The 22,204-nt window shown below is 47.4% G+C and overlaps 1 protein-coding gene across 1 annotated transcript in view; it reads right to left on the reverse strand.

Moving 5' to 3' along the window:
* Positions 1-338: 338 nt before the first annotated feature.
* The window catches only part of LOC119403986 (aldehyde dehydrogenase family 3 member A2), a 104,090-nt gene continuing 82,224 nt past the window's right edge, over positions 339-22,204 (reverse strand). The window contains exon 6 of the mRNA XM_037670618.2: positions 339-642. The gene's annotated coding sequence lies outside the window, so the exon portion shown is untranslated. The remainder of the gene's footprint in view (positions 643-22,204) is intronic.

Here is a 22,204-nt window from a genome sequence, read left to right on the forward strand (position 1 = left end):
CTTAAAGGCAAACTGCATATTTATTGATAACAGATCTCTCAAAATATGATGCAAACACAACATTAATGCTACCACTGTGCGAGCGTGGTATCAAGTGCAGTCACATCATTTATAAATTGTAGTCAAGCATTAATAGAACGGAACATTTCTTGTATAACTCCCGCTCTGACACGACACTTGTTCTGCAGGTGCTTTCAGTGGGCGTGTGTGGACCAGTTGGAAGCCTGGAGCCCAGCAATGCATCAGCTCATTGTTGCAGCTTAGGAGATGCAAGTCCTCAATGGCAACATTGAAATTGGTAATTTCATAGTAGAAAACATACACTGTGAGCCTGACAGTGAAGAGTAACTCAATCTTTGTTTTCACCTCAAGAAATGTCTAGATGTTCAAGCAGTGCTGAATGGCTAGCTGTTTTTTCTGGCTTTATCGAAATTCTGGGCATATCATTCTGTGAACCAAAAATGGGAATTAGTAGGAATGTTGATCTGCCTAAATTATGTCCACCTGCTGTCTTCTCTCTTGCATGGAAGTCAAATTCGGTTACAATAAAAAAAAAATGGAATAGAATTCTCCACTTCGTGCCACTGACACTGCAGGAATGTTGGTGTCCTCTGGTTGTTTTCAAATTTCAGTGCCCAGCATCTGCAATGAAGGAAAAAAATACCTTACACTGTTTCTTTGTGCACCACACTACATCCATCACAAAGAGTAAAATGCACTCATTCAGACAGATAAAAAAGTAAACGTTGCACTTATGTAACAACAACGCATACACGGCATCCACTGAAAGGCACCTGACACTAGAATGCAGTGCAATGCTTGCAAAGTATTTCACGATAGGTCTCTTTACGCGACGGCAGCGTCACCAAGTTTCTGGTACAGCGAGTGCACCTGCACTCAACAATAACTTGCGAACAATTACAATTCAGCGAAAGCAGGCAAAATGCAATAGTAACAAAAGGAGGCTTTGTGGCAGAATGAAAAAAGAAAGAGAAGATATGACATAAATCAATAACAATGTCCACAAAATAAGTGTTTCAGTGCAATGGATGATGCATTCAGCAAGGAAACAACGAGAACATCATAGCTGACATAGTGTTAATGTGGGAGACGTAACCGCATGCTCGGCATGGGTGGCTCTAATGTCATGTGGTTGTTAATAAGGCGCAAATGTCATTTTCGTGATATGCGTTTTTTGGTTGTTTTTGTCATTTTCTCAGGTTGTACACGTACGCTTGTGCAGGCTATTGGTCTCATGAACCGCTGATGGCAACTCTGCAAACGGAACTGCGGTGGCACGAGCACGGGGATACGCCATGACTATAGGTCAAGGTTTTCTTGGTGAACAGGGTATACCATTCATATCGTGACTGATGATAACTGGAGACGCTTATGATCGATAACACATAATAACAATTACCCTATTAATAGCAAGCATTCACAACCCAGTGAGCGTTAAACGGCCCATTAAGAGTTTGCCACGAGCCATACGCTACATCAAGAGGGGGCAACAGGTCTACACATGGTTACCGAAGAGACCTTTCCTTTTAGCAGCAGAGCTGTTCAAGCTTGCGGATCTCCCGCGAGGCGTTCGCTAAAACTCGGGCGGGTATGCGTCACAGGAAGTGCGCAAGCCCCACTACCAAGTACAGCAGGCGCGAGGGAGACAATTAGGAGTTTTCGAATAGGGGCCCCAAAGAAACAGCGTAGAGGCCACAGCGCATGCGCAAGACCCGAAGAGCGTTTGGGCTTTGCGTTGGGGACGCTATTTTTCGAATTTCGCGTGAGCCCCAGAAGCTTTGCATCAAACAAACATGGCGCCACCCACTGAAGCGACGGATCTCGGCCAAGGCCAAACTGACCCGACTTCTGAGCGATGGATGACACTATGAATTAAAAATGCTGGCGTAAGCTATCGCACTCTCATATGAAAGGGAAACTGACAACCACCCGTTTGCAGCACGAAGCCACAAGGAAATCCATGCCGATTTTTCAGAAAGAAAGCTTCTTAGTTGCCAAAAAATTCGTCCTGGTCCGGTGATCGAACCCGGGACCAACGCCTTTCCAGGGCGGTCGCTCTCCCAATTGAGCTAACCAGGATGCTAGCAATAAGCAGCGCGGGGCGAATTTATCTACAACTCGAAGCACATGGCCACACATTATGCAAATTAGTTATGCGGAATCCTGCAAGATGGCGGAAGGGTTAGGAAAGGGAAACCGACAACCACCCGTTTGCAGCAAGATAACCCGCGGCTTACGGAGCTTTACGTTTTTCTGAAAAGCGTGAAAGCTGGTCCCAGCCGTAACGTACGTGTTCCAGAAGCCTACGGCCGCGCATTTCGTTGACATCGTACACTACAAGAGAGTTGAAGCTCTTCTGAATTAGCCGCTCATAAAGGGGCGTCACGCAGCGGCTGCAGGGAGTTCTGCTAGGGTGGCTGGAATGTGGAGGTGTGACGACCGGCCTGGCCCAAAGACGCCTTCCTGTCACACGATGGCGCGGCCGGCGGGGGCACTGTGTTTTTCTCACTTCGTCGGCTTATCTCCGTGCGGGAAAATGATTTTCCACTGCTGTCATTTCACGTGTAATCTACAAGCGCCGACCAAGCTGCCGATATGCAGGGGTCTCAAACACACGGCACGCGGACCTTTTGCTAACGGCCCGACCCGCACGAGACTGCCTTTTCCTAATATTTTTTGTAGCGATAGCAATTACATGGCCACTCGACGGGTTTTCGCCGTCGTCGTCATGTTCCGTATCAAGACCACACGTTCAATAGCAACCTCTGCTGTTTCGGCACGTAGTGTCGTCCAAAGGTGCTTCTTCGTTTTCAGGGAGCAGATGGCCTTCGCAAAGCAGGGCCTTCAAAAGTCCAGGAGACATATCTCCTCCCTTGGAGATAAGTCACCAAGCGAGGACTTTTACCTCAACTTTTATATATGCATACACATGTACGAACGTACGTACCCTGCATGCAAGGTACGTACGTTCGTACCCTTTCGAAACCGCAGAATTGTCTTGTAGTAACTTGTCGGCCCTCGGTATGGCACGTGCCCACTTTTAAAATTTATCTTTGCAGGCAGCTGCACGAAAGAAACTCTCAAATTTCTCCGCAGGACTTGTAGCCGCCGTCGCAACCTGGCATAAAGCACCCCCTTTGCGTTTTTTTAAATGCGAAGACTTTCTTAGCGAACCTCAGGCATCTTCAAAGGTGCGCTTAGTGAACACAAACGACACAAACGAAAAAGTACAGGACATAAGGCAACGAGCGCAAATTGCACACGTACGAGAGGTGGGGAATTAGGAATGAAAAAACCCGATGTACTCAAAATGACATTGAGAAGAGCTATAAGGTGGGCTAGTTGGTGTTGATTCATCTTCTTGAACCTCAGGCACTTTAGGCGCGCGCATCCATCCGTCCGTCCGTCCAATCTATCTAGCCGCCTACGTCTGGGCACTCTTACCGGTCGTCTCCATAGGTTGTAATATACCAAAATTTGCATAGCATAGGATGAAAGTATGACAAACACGATTCACTGGTGATGACATGAATAACGCAAAATACCTGTCGCGTACGTCATGAAACCCTTTCCCTCAGTCACGTGTGGCACATACCCGCATACCAGAGTTTGTTATGCTGGTATGTGCACAGCTGATAACCGAGTCTCAATCAACACAGTAACCGCGAACATACACATTGACGTGGAAGGAAAGTGATAATAATAGTGATTGTTGGGCTTTTTGTCCCGAAACCAGGATATGATTATGAGAGATGCCATAGTGAAGGGCTCCGGAAATTTCAGCCACCTGGTATTCCTTAACCTGCACTGACATCGCACAGCACACGGGCCTCTAGGCTTTCGCCTCCATCGAAATGCAACTGCCACAGCCGGGATCGAACCCGCGACCTTCGGGTCAGCAGCGGAGCACCGTAACCACTACACCACAGCGGCCGACACAAGGAAAGTTAGGGAGCTGAAGACAGCACCCCTGCAAGACGCTGGACTACCATTCACTCGTCCACGTGGTCCACAACGTCGAATACGTGGATTACACAAAAACCGGGGTCAATGCTTCCTACAATAACTGCCCCGCCACGGTGGTCTAGTGGCTATGCCGCTCGACTGCTGACCCGAAGGTCGCGGGATCGAATCCTGGGCGCGGCGGCTGCATTTTCGATGAAGGCGAATATGTTTGAGGCCCGTGTACTTAGATTTAGGTGCACATTAAAGAACCTTAGGTGGTCTAAACTTCTGGAGCCCTCCACTACGGCGTCTCTCTAATCATATTGTGGGTTTGGGACTTTAAACCCCAGATATTGCTTTTTTTATTATTATTCCTACAACAACTCTGCCGAAAGGATGATGTCCCTCATGATTACCGGTGACTTCAGCATTGATTTACCAAAACCCAACAACGCCTGGTTCTTAGACGGCATGGAAGACGGCTTGGATGCGGACAGGGCAGTACAAGACCTCGGTGCCACGTGCAGGATAGAAGTCATCATAGATCATTTCTTCGTGAAAGCCATCCGCGGCTTCCACCAGCTGTACTATACCTTGCACTTCGCTGCACTTGGACCGTTCGTAGCCGCAATCACTAACGGATCCGATAACAAGTCCTGTCCAGCTGCCGGTGCTCACTGATCGCGGTGATGATGACCTTATTCAAGAACTGCCAAGAACCCTTTCCACATATGCACACAGGTTCGTGAAACGTGCGTGCGTTCTCCGTCATAACGGATGAGTATAAGCGTAACTGAAACGCAACTATAACTGCAACCATGACTGTAACGTACGTGCAGTGCGCCTGCGCGTGCCACTCGGTTGTGTATATGTCTAACGAAACTTTCCGGAATAAAGCTTCAGTGATGCTACCGAGGACTTCTGATTTGGAGCAATTTTTGGAGCAGCGAAATTTCCGTTTGGGAGCACTTTGGAGCAGTAAAAGTTTTCATCTTGGAGCACTTTGGAGCAGATAATTTTGCATCTGGGAGCAATTTGGAGCAGCAAATTTTACATCCTGGAGTGCACTATAGAAGCATATTGCATTAACATTCAAGCCCCTTAATATTATTACAGGGCTCTTATGAAGGCTAGAAATATTTCGATTCATTGCAAATCTCATGAAAAAAATCATCTCAGGAGAACTCCATACTTCACTCGCTAATGAAAAAATAAGGGCTCATGCAGTTGAGTGTTCTGGATTAACCTCTTCGGCGATTATTTTCGACACTAACAAATAAACAGAAATCCGAATCAATAAAATTGCATTTTATGAAATAACACTAAATACACCTATGTGGTTATCAGCAATAAGGTACGCATTTGGGCTGGTTGATTCATGATTAACTGTAGAAACTGTAGTTTTTTTTTTTTTTTTTTTTTTTTTTTTTTGGTTGTTAGTCAGCGCCGTTGTTTGTGTCCTTTCCTCGTTCGTCCCGTCTTTTAGCGCTGTTTCTACAGTTAACTACGGTTATCAGCAGACGTGGTAGACAAACGCCGTGATGTACAGCAGTGCCTCAATACCAAAGAGCCACACTGTCCCTAATGCATTCCCCCAAGAAAACTCCAAGGCGAAAGCCAGGTTCTTTTTCTTCCTCGATTGACAGGCAGATCGTCCCTCTCCCTCTCTGCAAGCTTTCTGCACCTCACCTGGTTTTGCGCTAGCTCCATGATCGGCGCACCAATCACGGAAGCAGTGCAAAGCGACGATGTCCTGCGATGACGTCATCACGTGACATCACGATATATGACGCCATGATGACGTCACAAGTTTTGACGATCTATGACGTGTGATAACGTCATCACATGATTATTTTTTGCATCAATCGATTGACGCCGCCGATGGTCAATTTTCGTGTTTGATAAAGCATCTAAGGCTTTCGCATTAATATTACGTATTGAAAGTTAACAGCTTACATACCAAACTGGCCTCCACCATGTCACATCTGTGCCATGCGCGAAACAGCTTTGCTTATCATCCACTTCAGAAAGTGAAATGGCTCCTCAATTGTCTTTTAATTTTTATTGTGATAGCAATTATATGGACACTCTCGGCGGAATTTTGCCGTCGCCGTTGCCGTAATTTTCCGTATAAAGTCCAAATTAATAACATCACCACGCGCATTCTAGCCGCGGGTAAAATCTCGCGAGCACTGACGACGAACGCGGCTGAAGCGGAGATAAAACTAGGCGGCCGTCTGTCTCCGTCGCACGGAGTGCGCATGAGATAACATCTTCCCGCGTGCGGGCCTGCCGTCGATTGCTCATCAAACAGAGAGGAAACGCCCCGCCCGTCTTTCGTAAGGAGCACGGGGCGCCAGTGGAGCGGAGGGGACCGCATCGTTCGAAGGGCGCAGTCGCTGGCGCGCGCGCTATCTCGAGGCATCAGGAGACGGTTCGTAAACTTGCTGTGCTCTCAACGCTTACTTCGCGTTTAGAAAACTCAGAGCACAAAAACACTTCGGTTCCTGGAGTGGCCATATTCTTTAAACCAGCGTTTTGTTGAATTACGCGAGATCGGATCCAAAAGAGTTAGCTGCTAGTCTTACTTCGTTTAACAATACAATTTGTTGGTATCGCATTCATTGCTTCGCCCTCAAGTGAAAATTTTTTTTAACCGTCAGGTATTGACCCTCGAAAGCGAGGGGCGGACATGTAACATGGCGTAGCCGCTTCACTGTGGGCCGTCAGTGATGGGCCCGCTACTGACAGCTGCGCATTTGCAGCTGCTCCGACCAGGAGATATGCTTTAATAATGAGATTACATTTTTAAAAAAGCAAGCGAAAATTCGAATTGGAACCGTAGCACGTGAGCTCGAAAGGGCAGGGCCTTTTAGGGGTTACCGCAGAGTGATTACGAACTCGGATGTGCCGGCGGAAGGAATTACGAAAAAGCACTTCTGGATGAAGATCCATGGATAAAGTATATCTGAGGAAAAGTGTCAACGCGTCCCCACCGTTCGCGTGCTCTTCCATAAACGCGAAGCAAGGAAAATTCAATATTGTTCCATATCCCAGATTTCATTCCGCGATGTGCAGAAACAGAAGTGACAGACATTTTAGCGACACGCATGTAGGTATTACTGAACATTGCTTTCCTTGCGTGCCGTGCGACGCTTGAAACGAGCTATCAGCAGCGTTTCTGGAACAGACAACGTCCACCGATGAATCGCCGTCGCACTTTCTCGCTACCGATAGGCCTAGACGTCACGAGCCTCTGCGGAGAGCGCGTTTTGCTGTCGAGTCGACATGCAGAACAGAAGCTGCGTCGGCACTGGCATCGTGGCTTACTCGGGACGCACGCGCGAGCGCTATTTATTGAGCGGAATAATTCTCGGTCCATGGTTGCGACTTTGGCAGCCCCAAAATCAAGCTGCACATGTTCTGACGCTCCGGCGGTCCGATTGCCGGTGATAGACGGCCCCAAACCCGAGACTTTGGCGCAGTTTGGCGCAATTTTCGTCGATATTATCCGGATGGCGCAGTAAGTGCCATTTGGCGCACTTTGGCGCAGTTGGCGCAGGAGTGGAATCACTGAAGCTTATTTGTGAGTAGCGCCTGTCCTGTAAATCTGTGTTCCTTCATTGTCTTATTCGAATTCGCGCTATCCAGTATTGAGGAATATAAGTACTACATATCAGCTTACAGCGTCTGGTGTTCGTAACACCTATGTTGCTGTTGACATCGTTAAGCAACTGTAAACAACTGATTATATAACACATGTGCGACTCTTCAAAATGGTTTCAAGAAAATGGTGTCAAACTGAAGGCAGAAAAATTTCATTTTCGTAAAGACTCAGTCGTCCACTTAGGAGGTCGGATCGACAAAGGCGGCTTGCACCCGCTGGGAAAGAACCTGGCCGCAATCAGGGGCGTAGGAAGAATTTTTTTTCGGGGCGGGGGGGGGGGGGCACTTTACTTTCTTGATTTGAAGTGGGGGCCAGGCAGGCAGATGTGGTCAAGTGTCATTTTGGGCTTGTATGCCACAGCAAAAAAAAAACCGGGGGGGGGGGGGCGGGGCGGAGGGGGCACGGGCCCGGTGTGAGCTCCCCCCCCTCCCCCCCGGCTATGCTACTGGTTACAATACGCGATTCAACACGGCCTACTAATGTACACGAACTACGCTCATTCGCTCATTTTTGGGCCTGCTGTCTTATTATCACCGGTTCATGCCAAACATGTCAGAGATATTGGCCCACTTGTAAATCTGCCCGAAAAAGAGCATAAATGAGAGTGGGGAGCATCTCTGAAACAAACGCTTCTCAGTTCACCAGTGCTGACATATTTCAACCCCGACCAACCAGTGCGGTCGCATGTGATGCGCCACCGTCTGGTTTAGATGCAGACATCTCGGACCGCATGCGACCGCATGGACGAGCGCAAAGATGTCTGTAGCAAAACAGCCATTTGGGCTAGCTGGTAACGGTTCATACCATAAAGCAAAAAGGCACACTGCGGGAACAAGGACATAAGAAGGGGGGAACCGACGACACAAAGCGCACTATTGAAAGATCACACATAAATATGTTACAAAAACGGCACGTGGTGCAATTTCCCTCGCCGAAATAGGCGCATGCGTCTATACAAAAAGGAAGTTTCTTCGAACTTCCTTTTTGTATACACGCATGCGCCTTCATGATCTGTTAAGGGGATTTCCATCTTGTTTTGTTTTGTTTCGGCGAGGGAAATTGCACCGCGTGCCATTGTTGTAACATATTTATGTGTGCTCTTTCAATAGTGCGCTTTGTGTCGTCGGTTCCCCCCTTCTTATGTCCTTGTTCCCGCAGTGCGTTTTTTTGCTTTAAGATATGAAAGATCTCGGTGTTGTTTAGAACTTCGTACTACATGGATGGCCTAAACGCCGTTCATCATGTCACGGTCATCTTCAACCTCATTTTTGCCGAATACTGGAGCTATCGAGCGCAGAAGGCCTGCTCTACTGAGGTCATCGAGTTATCGTACCCTGCAAAGCGCGGGGGCCCATGCTTGCTGAGCTACATCGGTCACACCAGGGAGCACCTTCGATGAAAGGACTGGATCAGACGCTGTTCTGGTGGCCAGGTTTGGATGGTGAGGTCGAAAATCTTGCACGTTCATGCATCTCATGTGTACAAGCGCAACCAATCCCCCATCGCCAAGCGCCTATCAGTTGGCAAGAAACAGGGACGAAGTGGTCACAGTTTCACATTGTTTAACCGTGACATTGTTCATGGTCACGGTTTCACATTATGACGGGCTAATAGAGGGGCGCATGTTGCTGATAGTCGTCGACTCGCACACAAAGTGGACCGAGGCACTCTCGGTCAGGTCGGTAACTACCGATGTCACAATCACGCGCCTTCGCAAATTGTTCGCTCGTTTTGGTTTGCCGCACACAATTGTGTCAGATAACGGGCCTCAACTTGCAAGTCAGCGTTTGCCCAGTTCATGACAGACAACAACATAACGCATCTACGCTGTGCCCCACAGCACCCAGTCTAACAGCCTTGCAAAGCGCGCAGTCTGCACTATAAAGGATGGCCTTCTCAAACACTCGATGGTGAACGACCTCGAAGCAAAACCAGCGAGTACTGCTAAACTACCGCCGCACCCCTCTACCGTGCGGCAGGTCTCCTTTGGAAATGCTGCTTAATTACCAAGTTCGCTCACGCTTGGATACTTTTGTGCCATCTCTATCTCGGAGTCATTCGCAGCCTTCCAGATTCCAGCCCTCGGACCCGGTGGGGGTGCGCAACTTTGCCCACGGAAGGCGCTGGTGTCCAGGTGTCATCAAAGGCACCGATGGTTCACGACTGGTCAGTCGACCCTCCAGATGGGTCAAACCGGCGTCACTTGGACCAGATTCGGCGGCGGGTGCCTATGTCACCCGTGGCTCCAAAGGCGGAGGCTGGCGATTCGGTACCCCCCAGCCCTGACAACGGCGAACAGCAGGCGTCAGCACGAGAGTCCAGTACGCATTGACGCCGTTCCTTCGACAACACTGCGGAGCCCGTAGGTCTGCCGGTCTCGCGAAGGTCTACCCGACCACGAAGACCAGTGCAAAGACTAGCTTGAAAGAAAGGGAGATGTGATACGAAGTGCTGTGCCAACACGTGTAAAACTTCATTCGCTGCGAGATCGAGCGGAGTCGCCGCCTGGCAGCTACTGGCTGAAGCGCGCATAGTGTGGATTGCTCCCTACGTCGTCTGCTAGCCCCGTCGTGTTTGCATGTGCGCGTACGTCCTGCACATTCTCAAAGGGCGGTTTGTTTTGTTATGTTAGCGCGATTTTAACTGCTCGTACGTATACCTACCATGGTGTACGGAAGCAAATGGGCTTGCTCGGCTGCATGCGCATTGTAATAAGATCAGTGAGTGCGACTTTCGAGAGGGCTGTGTATTGGTGCCGTACCCTTCGTTCGCCAGAATCATTTCAGTGCTGATGCCGCTTTCTGGTTCAAGCACGTCGTAAAGTGCGCTTGGCATAGTCCCAAACGTGAGGAGCATTAAATTGTGTGAACGCAGCGTTTTAGCGACTCCGTGGTAAGCAAAAAACGCCAGGCCTGCGCTGAAACCGCAGCACAGTCACAGCGAAAGCTGGAAGAGCGGCGTTTCTAGAGCCCGTTAAGCTCTCTTGGGGCTACAATACAAGTACACTAGAAAGGTACCCACTACGCCACAAATCAAAATTTTTGTGAAGTTGGGAAGCACCCACTAAGCCATTATTCGTCATTCTATGGAGAAGCGAGGCACCAGCTACACGTCTGTAAGGCATTATGTGCACTTTGTTGACGTGACGACTGATGACGATGAAGAATTATGGCTCAGCCCTTTGTAATGGGTTGGAATCTTTAAACGGCCCACCAGTTATGTAATTTGCATTGGGTGACGCCCGGTCGCTATTTCCCTCTCCCGTCATGCTGTATACGTTGACGTGGAAGAGAGACGGGGGGGGGGGGGGCGAAGAACTTTATTGAGACCCCGAGGTAATGGATCATGCGCTTATGGGCTTCCTTGGCAACCAATACAAGTGCACTTGCGAGGAATCCACTACGCTGTAAATCATTGTAATCTTACTGAGACCCCGAGGAGAGAGAGAGAAGAAATAGTAGAGAAGGAAAGGCAGGGAGGTTAACCAGTATAGGACAACCGGTTTACTACCCTACACATGGGGAAGTGGATCATGCGCTTATGGGCTTCCTTGGCAACCAATACAAGTGCACTTGCGAGGAATCCACTACGCTGTAAATCATTGTAATCTTACTGAGACCCCGAGGAGAGAGAGAGAAGAAATAGTAGAGAAGGAAAGGCAGGGAGGTTAACCAGTATAGGACAACCGGTTTACTACCCTACACATGGGGAAGTGGATCATGCGCTTATGGGCTTCCTTGGCAACCAATACAAGTGCACTTGCGAGGAACCCACTACGCTATAAATAATTGTAATTTTTTAGAAGTAGGGCAGCAGGCACTGTGCCATTTTTCGTCATTCTACAGAGAGCGTTGGTACCTGCTAAACGCATGTAAGGGATTATGCGCACTTTGTTGATTCTGCGCCTGATTACGATGAAGAATTATGGCAGAGCCCTTTTGTAATGGGTTGGAAGCATTCAACAACCTACTCGTTGCGCAATTCGCAATTGTTTGACGCCTGGTTACAGAATTCGCGTTGTGCGACGCTTGGTGCTTATTTTAATCTTCTACCACGCTATATTGCATATGCTAATGTGGTTCCTTCCCGACATGAAGCCTGTATAGGACCTTTTTGCAAAGCAGTTTCAAGCACCGGCATGGCTCAGAGGTTGAATACTGGGCTCCCACGCAGAGGGCCCAGGTTCGAACCTCGTTCCATCCTGGAATTTTTTTCTTATGTTTTTTTTCTTATTTCGAGTGATACTGGTTACGGACACCGGCGGCGGCGGCGGCGGCGGACAACTACGGCGCCAAAAACGGCCGGAGAAATGATCTCATAACAGCTTTCGCTGTAAAACGAGGCTCATGCACTTTCGTGTTGTTGTTAGGTGTATAACTGTGGCACTGTATTTCATGATGAGCTTTAGTTGCGCTTAAGATGTCCTTTTATTTTACGGTCGTGGTCCCGCTACAGCGAAATATGTGTATCGAGTGAAGTCTGACACTTCGGTACTCAAACTGTCATTAAAAAAAAAAAAAGGCAATGAAATGACACGGCAGTGATAAAACGGTGATGCCGCGGGCAATTTGAACTTGCGGCGAAATTTATGCAGAACCACCCGTGTTCTTAGCCCGACGGCGTGCCTCACATTTATGTCGTATAATTTCACGCAAAACCTCATCCTTTTTAAATGCGAAACATTTCTTAGCGAACTTCTGCGACTTTGAGCGTATCTATCTATCTATCTATCTATCTATCTATCTATCTATCTATCTATCTATCTATCTATCTATCTATCTATCTATCTATCTATCTATCTATCTATCTATCTATCTATCTATCTATCTATCTATCTATCTATCTATCTATCTATCTATCTATCTATCTATCTATCTATCTATCTATCTATCTATCTATCTATCTATCTATCTATCTATCTATCTATCTATCTATCTATCTATCTATCTATCTATCTATCTATCTATCTATCTATCTATCTATCTATCTATCTATCTATCTATCTATCTATCTATCTATCTATCTATCTATCTATCTATCTATCTATCTATCTATCTATCTATCTATCTATCTATCTATCTATCTATCTATCTATCTATCTATCTCTATCTATCTATCTATCTATCTATCTATCTATCTATCTATCTATCTATCTATCTAGCCGCCTACGACTTTGTGCTCTCCTGGCCGTTTCGTTAATCGGATGTATACCAAAATTGGTGTGTCATAACATGGCCTTATTACGAACATAAATGACAGGTCATATCATGAAAATCATGACACGCATGTCATGAACAGCATGATTTACATTCCACGGCCTTTGGGCTCCCTGGCCGTTCCGTTAATCAGATGTGTACCAAAATTGGTGTGTCATAACATGGCCTTATCACGAACATAAATTACAGGTCATATCATGAAAATCATGACACGCATGTCATGAACAGCATGATTTACATTCAACGGCCTTTGGGCTCTTGCGGCCGTTTCATTAATTTCATATATACCAAAATTGGTACAGCGTGACAAGAGTTCATGACGAACATAATGACAGGTCCTAACATGCAAATCATGACGCGCATGTCATGTGTTTTTCACATTATCTTGAGCGTTTATGTGGAGTTGTTATAAATTGATGGAAGGCAGCGGACATTATTATTTTGAAAAAAAAAAAAGACACTTATTCCACAAAATAACCGGACCTTTGTTGCATCACTGTCGTGCACGTAATCAATCGATGAAAGCTCTGTGCTAAACTCCTACCTGCGTATGCGTATTCGCGTGAACAATGCTATTGAACTCATTGCACAGGAATATGGGCTGGTATACAAATGAACAAGAAGTGAAGTAAACACTTAAGTAGTTCAGCCGTGCTACAGCAGTGCGTAGCACAGAGAACGCAAGCTAAACACGTACAGAGAAAACAACAATATATATATATATATATATATATATATATATATATATAGTGCGTAAGCGCAGACTGTCATCCAGGGCGAGCATCCGTTTCATCTAATAATAATAATATCTGGGGTTTAACGTCCCAAAACCACGATATGATTATGAGAGACGCCGTAGTAGAGGGCTCCGGAAATTTTGACCACCTGGGGTTCTTTAACGTGCACCTAAATCTAAGTACACGGGCCTCAGACATTTTCGCCTCCATCGAAAATGCAGCCGCCGCGGCCGGGATTCGATCCCGCGACCTTCGGGTCAGCAGTCGAGCGCCATAACCACTAGACCACCGTGGCGGGGCCATCCGTTTCATCTGATGCTTGCGCTTCTCTCACTAGTAATAGGAACGTTGGATGATCTTCGTGCATCATTTCAACAATGAGGAGTGTATATATTACCAGTAAGCAGCAATCAACGCATTTTATTCGCCGACAATCGGCTCAAACTACTCACAACGAAGCGCCGCTGTGTGCATTTGTATACGCGGCTCCGGCCGCCTCTCCACACTAACGCGGCGACACTGCTGCCACCTATAGGTCCATCTCGCGGCCAATAGACCTTTGCATCGGGCAAGGAGGACCGGCCTGGCAACCAGCGCACTTTCCTCTTTTCTGGAATGTGCGCGACGGCTTGGAGTGTACGGGCTGGTGCTTGGATGTGTGGCGTTGTAGAACAATTTTTGCGTGCTTTAGGCTGACCTGCGGATTTTCTTCTTTTATTGCGATGTCAGCCAGGAATACGTCAACGGGAAACCACTGACGGTTTTGGTCGTACTAACAACTGCAGAAAAAGGAAACTACTGGCTGAAGAAGTATGCGACGCGCATCACAAAACGCGAAGTGTTTCTGGCTGCGGGCTCTGTGGATTTTTTTTCTCTTTTATTGCGATGTCAGTCACCAATACGCCAACGGGAAGACACTATGCAGTTTTTGGTTGAACCAACATTTGCAGAAAAAAGAAACTGCTGCCTGAAGAAGTATGCGACGCTCATAACCAAACGCGGAGTGTTTGGGGCTACCGGCTATTCCTAGTTACATCGTTTTTGTTACGTTACAGCTCATAAGTCGGCAAGTGTTGCAATATATCCAACTGGAATACCAACTAGCCCGATCACACACGTTACTTCAATATATCCAGAATGGCCAGTAATCCACGCAGTGACATGGTAATCGTATATGCAAAGGTTGGTGAACAAACATATGTAGGCGGTCAGGTACGGCCTTGTCCAGTAAAGTGCGAAACATCTAAACGCCACTCGTGAACATACTTGCGTAAGCGCGCCACCGATGTTTTCGCTGCCTTTTATTATTATCTGTTAATATGATGTGTTTGGTCTAATAATTAGCCTCGTACCTCGGCCCAACACGGTGACCGCTTCAGTTGATGTAGCGGTATTAGCACGGATGAGTAATCCCTCACTTCGCAGCGGGGTAATCGGTATGATAGGTAGCTCCGCACCGGCCCTTTAAATCCCGAACATCCAATGAACACTGCATAAAATGGACGTGGCGGGATCCTTGTAGTGAGGTTGCAAGTTCCGTAAAACAGCGGGGTGTACGTAGCGTAGATGATATGCGATATGAAAGCCGAACATTAAGTACTTCAATATATAAAAAATAACCAATAATCAACGCAGTGAAATGGCAATCGTATATGGCGAGGTTGGTGAACAAACATATGTAGGCGGTGAGGTACGACCTTGTCCAGTCAAGTGCGAAAAATCTAAGCGCTACTCGTGAACATACCTACGTAAGCCACCGCTGTTTTAGCTGCCTTTTACGATTATATGTTAATATGATTTCTTTGGTCTAATGCTCGGCTGAACACGGTGATTGCTTCAGTTGACGTAGTGGTGTTAGCACGGATGAGAAATCCCTCACTTTGCAGCGGGGTAACCGGTATGATACGTATAACTTGTTCTCCGCCCTTTAAATTGCAAACATCCAATGAACACTGCATAAAAAGGACGTGGCGGAATCCTTGTGGTGAGGTCACAACTTCCGTAAAAGAGGAGGCTGTATCGTAGATGGTATGAAAGCCGAACATTAAAACGTTTCTGTCGCTTCGTGTGCTGGACAACTTTGCTTTACTACCTAAGAAGGAATTTTCTTCGTGGTCAAAAACCGCGTCCGACCTGTCCGGCAATGCTATACCACATAATGATCTTTGAAGTAACAAACAAAAACCACGTTGTGCTTGCGTAGTGTTTCTTGAATTGCTAATTTTAATGCTTTGCGAATGACAGCGAGAATTTAGCAAAAAATTTCGTAGACGAAGCTATTAACACACACACACACACACACACACACACACACACACACACACACACACACACACACACACACACACACACACACACACACACACACGACGTCCGAGGTGATTTGTGTGTTATGTGAAAAAGAAATTGTGCATCTTAGCAAGTGCAACAGAACAAACACAGAAGAAAGAGACACGTAAACAGGACGGGCGCTAGACATCAACTGAAAGTTTACTGACGTAAAACGGTTGAAATGTACAGATATGTGCAAAACGCACCAAGAGGTGAAGACTGCGCTAACGTAGATAGCAAAACTTTGGTTTGGGCGAGCTGCTTCATCGTCGAACTTGTTTGGGGCAGCGCTAAGGAACACACGGACAAAGACACATAATAGACGCCATGGGCACTGACTTACACAACTGAACTTTATTGCTTTTACCAGTGCCTTTATATGTGCCGTAATCACTCGTTGTGACAGCCAAGTTTTCCCAGAACTAACAAGCAGCGATAAACAACAATCTTAACAATTCGTTTAGCTAGCAGAGGATTTCACATGGTACATGCGTGCAAGAATAAACGAGTAATGTAACGTAACTGGCGGACGCTTCGCGTGTAAAAGGCATAATACGATGAAGGATTACATGACAACAAAACCGAGATGTGCATAATGCGAACGATGCTTAAATAATACACCATATATACACCAAGTGTCGCACAATATTAAATGAATAGCAAGGAAACACAACGTCCAAGTTGTTTTTTCCACTCCTGCGAACTCTCAAAGTTGTGTGCTATGACTAACGGTAAGAAGAGACGTGTTTGCGTCACGCAACACCGGAATAAGTTTACAGTGTGCGTTTTTAATGTCGTCTACAGCATTCCGCTGAGTTGTGGTCGCCGGTACATCGGTCAAACCGGCCGATGTTTTAACGAGAGCTAGAGAGCATGCGGAATCAGGGCATCGACGAAGCCTATATAAACATAATGGAAGAAATCTACAGCGGATCCACAGCCACTATAGTCCTCCATAAAGAAAGCGACAGAATCCCAATAAAGAAGGGCGTACGGCAGGGAGACACGATCTCTCCAATGTTATTCACCGCGTGTTTACAGGAGGTTTTCAGGGCCCTAGATTGGGAAGAATTAGGGATAAGAGTTAATGGAGAGTATCTCAGTAACCTGCGATTCGCTGATGACATTGCATTGATGAGTAACGCGGGAGACGAATTACAGCTCATGATTACTGAACTGGATACGGAAAGTAGAAGAGTAGGTCTGAAAATTAATATGCATAAAACTAAAGTAATGTGGAACAATCTTGGCAGAGAATAGCGCTTTGCGATAGGTGGCGAGACACTGGAAGTTGTAAAGGAGTACGTCTACTTAGGGCAGGTAGTAACCGCGGAGCCGAACCATGAGAGTGAAATAACTAGAAGAATAAGGATGGGATGGGGCTCATTCGGCAAGCATTATCAAATCATGAATGGTAATCTACCACTATCCCTCAAGAGGAAGGTATATAACAGCTGCATCTTACCGGTACTTACCTACGGAGCAGAAACCTGGAGACTTACAAAGAGGGTTCAACTTAAATTGAGGACGACGCAGCGAGCGATGGAAAGGAAAATGATAGGTGTAACCTTAAGAGACAGGAAGAGAGCAGAGTGGGTCAGGGAACAAACGGGGGTTAAGGACATCATAGTTGAAATCAAGAAGAAGAAATCGATATGGGCCGGGCACGTAGCACGTCGGCAGGATAACCGGTGGTCATTAAGGGTAACTGACTGGATTCCAAGAGATGGCAAACGCTTGAGGGGGAGACAAAAAAATTAGATGGGTAGATGAGATTAAGAAGTTTGTAGGTATAACGTGGCAGCAGAAAGCACAGGACCGGGTTGATTGGCGGAACATGGGAGAGGCCTTTGCCCTGTAGTGGGCGTAAACAGGCTGATGATGATGATGATGATAGAGCATAATTTGAACGCGCGCAATCAAACGGGAGGATTTCTGGGTGAGCATTGCAAACGCTGTGGTTGTACCCCTGATTTTCAACGTACACAGTTCTCTAAGAAAGCGAAAGAAAAAATTGAGCGCGAAATCATGGAAGCCTTTTTCATACGTAAGGCAGGTGACAACTGCGTGAGCAGGCCTTCAATCGTTTTGTCTGACGCTGAGATTATCTCAAAGGTTTTATTTAAGCGTGATTCTCATTCGTACATCTCGCTTTTGTTGTCATGTAATCTTTCATCGTTTTATGCCTTTTATACGCGAAGCGTCCGCCAGTTGTTATGTTACATTACTCGTTTATTCTTGCACGCATGTACCATGTGAAATCCTCTGCTTGCTAAGCAAATTGTTAAGATTGTTGTTTATCGCTGCTTGTTGGTTCTGGGAAAACGTGGCTGTCACAACAAGTGATTATGGCACATATAAAATGCACTGCTAAAGGCAATAACGTTCAGTTGTAAGTCAGCGCCCGTGGCGTCTACTATGTGTCTTTGTCCGTGTGGTCCTTAGCGCTGCCCCAAACAAGTTCTAACGTAGATACCTGCAATGTCGCTTCAGATAAGCTGTTGCTTTCGCATGCAAAGCCAGTGAAGGTGTACTCACACATTTATTAGCTTCTATACCGATGCAGTATGCCTCACAGATTTCGCGAGCTTGCTGAGCAACAAAGCTGCGCAAGATACGGGTGCCCTTAAAGCCAGGCGCGCAAGAACGCCTCCGACAGTGATCTGCCAAATGTCCAACACCCGCCAATGAATTGACAGCTGCGCGATGCTGTCTCAACCTTTCATTAATGCAGCGGCCAGTTTGACCGACATTCCACAAGTAAGTGGGATCCTGTATACCACACCTACTTTGCATTCAACGAAATTTGTGGCGTGCTTTTTATAAGTGCAGCCAGCCTTGGCAGCCCCATTCACACAGCTGCACGTACGTACAAGCTTGTCAGATGCCGAAAAAGCAACCGAAATGCCGCACTTCCCGGCCAGCTTTTTGAGGTAGTGGGAGAGGTCGTGCACGTACGGCACAACCACGGGCCGCACCTTTTTTAGTGTCCGGGTTATTGGGGCCAGTGTGGTTCCCGGTATTTTCCAGCAATGGAAGCCAACAACCCAATGGGGAAGCCAGCCCTGCCTAGGCGGAGCACTTGGAGCTGAAGACTGCACACGACCTGATGAACCCATGACATTTTGAGAGCAGCGCGCATGCAATTTCGCAATCTTGGAATGGGCCGAGCTGAGGACTGGTCTTTTGGATCTCGGATGGTATGACCCACTGATCTCCACTAGGAGGAGCTGGATGGCGCATCGAGCACGCGAGCGTGAAGCCACCGGAAGCCGCCGTTTTGTCCCGGAAAGGAGCTTTTCTCTTCTTTTTTTTAAAGAAATACCTGCTTGTACCGCAGTAAACTGTACGAATCGACCGGAAAAGTCGTCAGGGAAAACATTTCACGCGCAAGTACCTCAAAGTTGCATTACTTTTTACGCATTTTGTACGTTGCAGCACTCCGCCGTATTCGGACGGTGTCGGCACGGCGTCTGTCATCTTTTGTGTAGCGTTCATCGGCGTCTAAAGTGACGCGTAATCGCAGAGTTTGAAAAAATAAAAAAATAAAAACAATCGTAACAACAGCTGCCACCCGAGAATATTTGAATTGCGCGACTGAGACGCACAGAAGACGCCGGCTTCCGGGACAAACAGGGCACCTTCCGGTGGCTTCACAAGCGCCCGCCTCGCAGAGCGTGGATGCGCCGTCCAGCCTTTTTAATGGAGGTCAGTGGTATGACCAGCATACCTTACCTTCATGCACACTTAAGCGTATATCGAGAAATGGACCACATCCTGACTCAGGTAGCTCAAACGTGAATGTAACACCTTTGCCACATGGCTCAAAAACGCTAAGCACTTGTTGCACAATCTGTTCAAAACCCCCCGGCTTCGCTTCCTTAAGGATTACTAGTAATAGTCTACATATCTAAATATGTTTGAAATCTTAGCAGCACATGATTTTTCGATGCACGTTGGTATGCTGGCGATACCATCCGAGATCCAAAAACCAGTCCTCAGCTACGATTCGGCCCATTCCAAGATTGTGAAACTGCATGCGCGCTGCTCTCAAAAATACCTGCGTTCATCAGCTCCAGGCGCTCCGAGTACGCAGGGCTGGCTTCCCCATTGAGTTGTTGGCTGCCATTGCTGGAAGCTTGATCAATGAGTTGAATACCGGGAACCACACTGGCCCCAATCAACCGGACACCAAAATGGTGCGGCCCGTGGTTCCAACCACAGGCGTACAAAGAAAACGAACACAAGAAATGCGTACATTTCTTTTTTAAACACAATTTTCTTTTGCATTTTTTTTAAGTTTTTTTTAAATACAATTCTTTTTAAATGCGTACAAAGAAAACGAAGACAAGAAAGAGAGGAAAGAAGCATAATATGATTATGAGGGGCGTCGTAGTGGAAGGTTCCGGAAATTTTGACCACCTGGGGTTTTAGAACGTGGAGTTCTTCGTGCATTGAATACAATAATGAGGACAGAGACGAATGCGACAGATGTAATCTCTTGTCTCTCCATTCTTGTTCTTGCACAAGAAGAAAGCATGAATGTGAGAGGGAAGTGTGAAAGGGGACTGCAAATTTGCAATAGTCTAAACAATGGAACTGTATTGAGCAATTCACTAATGCATCGAAGTTTCTTTAGATACAAATGGCAAGTAACATATTGAACACACTCATTCTGCTAATAACTTTGATCTGTACCTCCAATACTTATCCTCCCGGTATCTTGTATGGTAACTCCATACAGTAGCAAAACACCTTTGCCCTGCCCTGCTGACCACGGATTAAACGAGCGTTTAGGCTGAGCCTTGTGATTGGAATTCCGATGCAGCACGAATTCTAATCCAGCGGGTGTTACCGCCTGTGCGTTGATTTGACAAAACTCAACCAAGTCGTTCTCCGTGAACGCCACGTACTCCCGACCGTCGACCAAACCCTCGGACTTCTCTGTGACGCACGCGTTTTTCGAAGTTCGACGTAACTTCAGGCTTCCACTAAGTACGCCTGGCGCGCGACTCCCAGAAGTACACGACTTTCATCCCACCGTCTGGCAAGTATTGCTACTGCCGCCTCGCATTCGGCATAACATCAGCCCCGGAATACTTTCAGCGTAAGATGTCTCGCCTGCTGGAAGGGTTGGCCGGTGTTGTTAACCTTATGGACGACATCCTTGTGTTTGGCCGCACCACAGAAGAACACGACCAACGCCTCCAGGCAGTCCTCGGTCGCCTTAAACAAGCAGGGGTCTACCTCAACGCTGCCAAGTGCACTTTCGACGTGTCCAGCGTGCGATTCCTTGGCGTTGTAGCCGGTGCCAAGGGCATCACTCCGGATCCAGACAAAGTGGCGGCCATTCAGCGCATGCCAGCTCCTCAGGACGTTCGTGGTGTCCAACGTTTCCTCGGTATGCTTAACCATGACGGTCGCTTCCTCCCGGGCCTCTCTCAAACAACTGCGCCAATCGGAAGTCTCCTGAACAAGACTGCAGCCTGGGGACCAGCGCAAGCTTCAGCATTTGCAAAGTTCAAGAGCATGCTGTCCTCAGACATCTGCCTCGCAAGGTATAACGCTGCGCTGTTGACGACAGTCTCCGCAGATGCCAGTTCCTTCGGGCTAGGTGCTGTTCTTCTTCAAGACTAGCGATCAGGGGAGCACCGACCAGTTGCATGAGCCTCTCGAGCGCCGACTGAAACGGAACGGGGGTACAGCCAGATCGAAAGAGAGGCACTGGCTGCCACCTGGGCCATCAACCGATTCAACGAGTTTCTTCAGGGTGTTCGTTTCACCCTGGACACCGACCATAAGCCGTTAGTAAAGCTCCTAGGAACGGCGGATCTCGATCTCATGCCACCACGAATCCAGCGCTTCCGCATCCGCTTTCTCCAGTACCAGTCTGACGTCAAGTACGTTCCTGGGAAACAGCTGGCCACCACAGATGCACTCTCAAGGGACCCAGTCGTCCAGCTGCCAGCGACTCCAGCTGTTGACAAGGTGGAGCTGTACGTTCAAGAAGCACTCCGTGCTATCCCTCCCACATTTGCAGCCCTCCTCGACGACTTCCGAGCTCACCAGGCTTTAGATGTCGAGTGCGCGCAGCTCAAGTCGTACTGTGAGCAAGGGTGGCCTCGGAAAGAGAATCTGCCTCTCAGCATGGCTCAGTTGTGGGCTCATCGGGCCGAATTCAGTATCGGTGACGGCCTTCTCCTCTGCGGAGGACACCTGCTGGTGCCCGCTTCTCTGCGGAAGCACATCCTCGCTCCCTCATCCACAACGGACACCTCGGAGTGAAC

Source organism: Rhipicephalus sanguineus, chromosome 9 (genome assembly GCF_013339695.2).
Source record: "Rhipicephalus sanguineus isolate Rsan-2018 chromosome 9, BIME_Rsan_1.4, whole genome shotgun sequence".
NCBI lineage: Eukaryota > Metazoa > Arthropoda > Arachnida > Ixodida > Ixodidae > Rhipicephalus > Rhipicephalus sanguineus.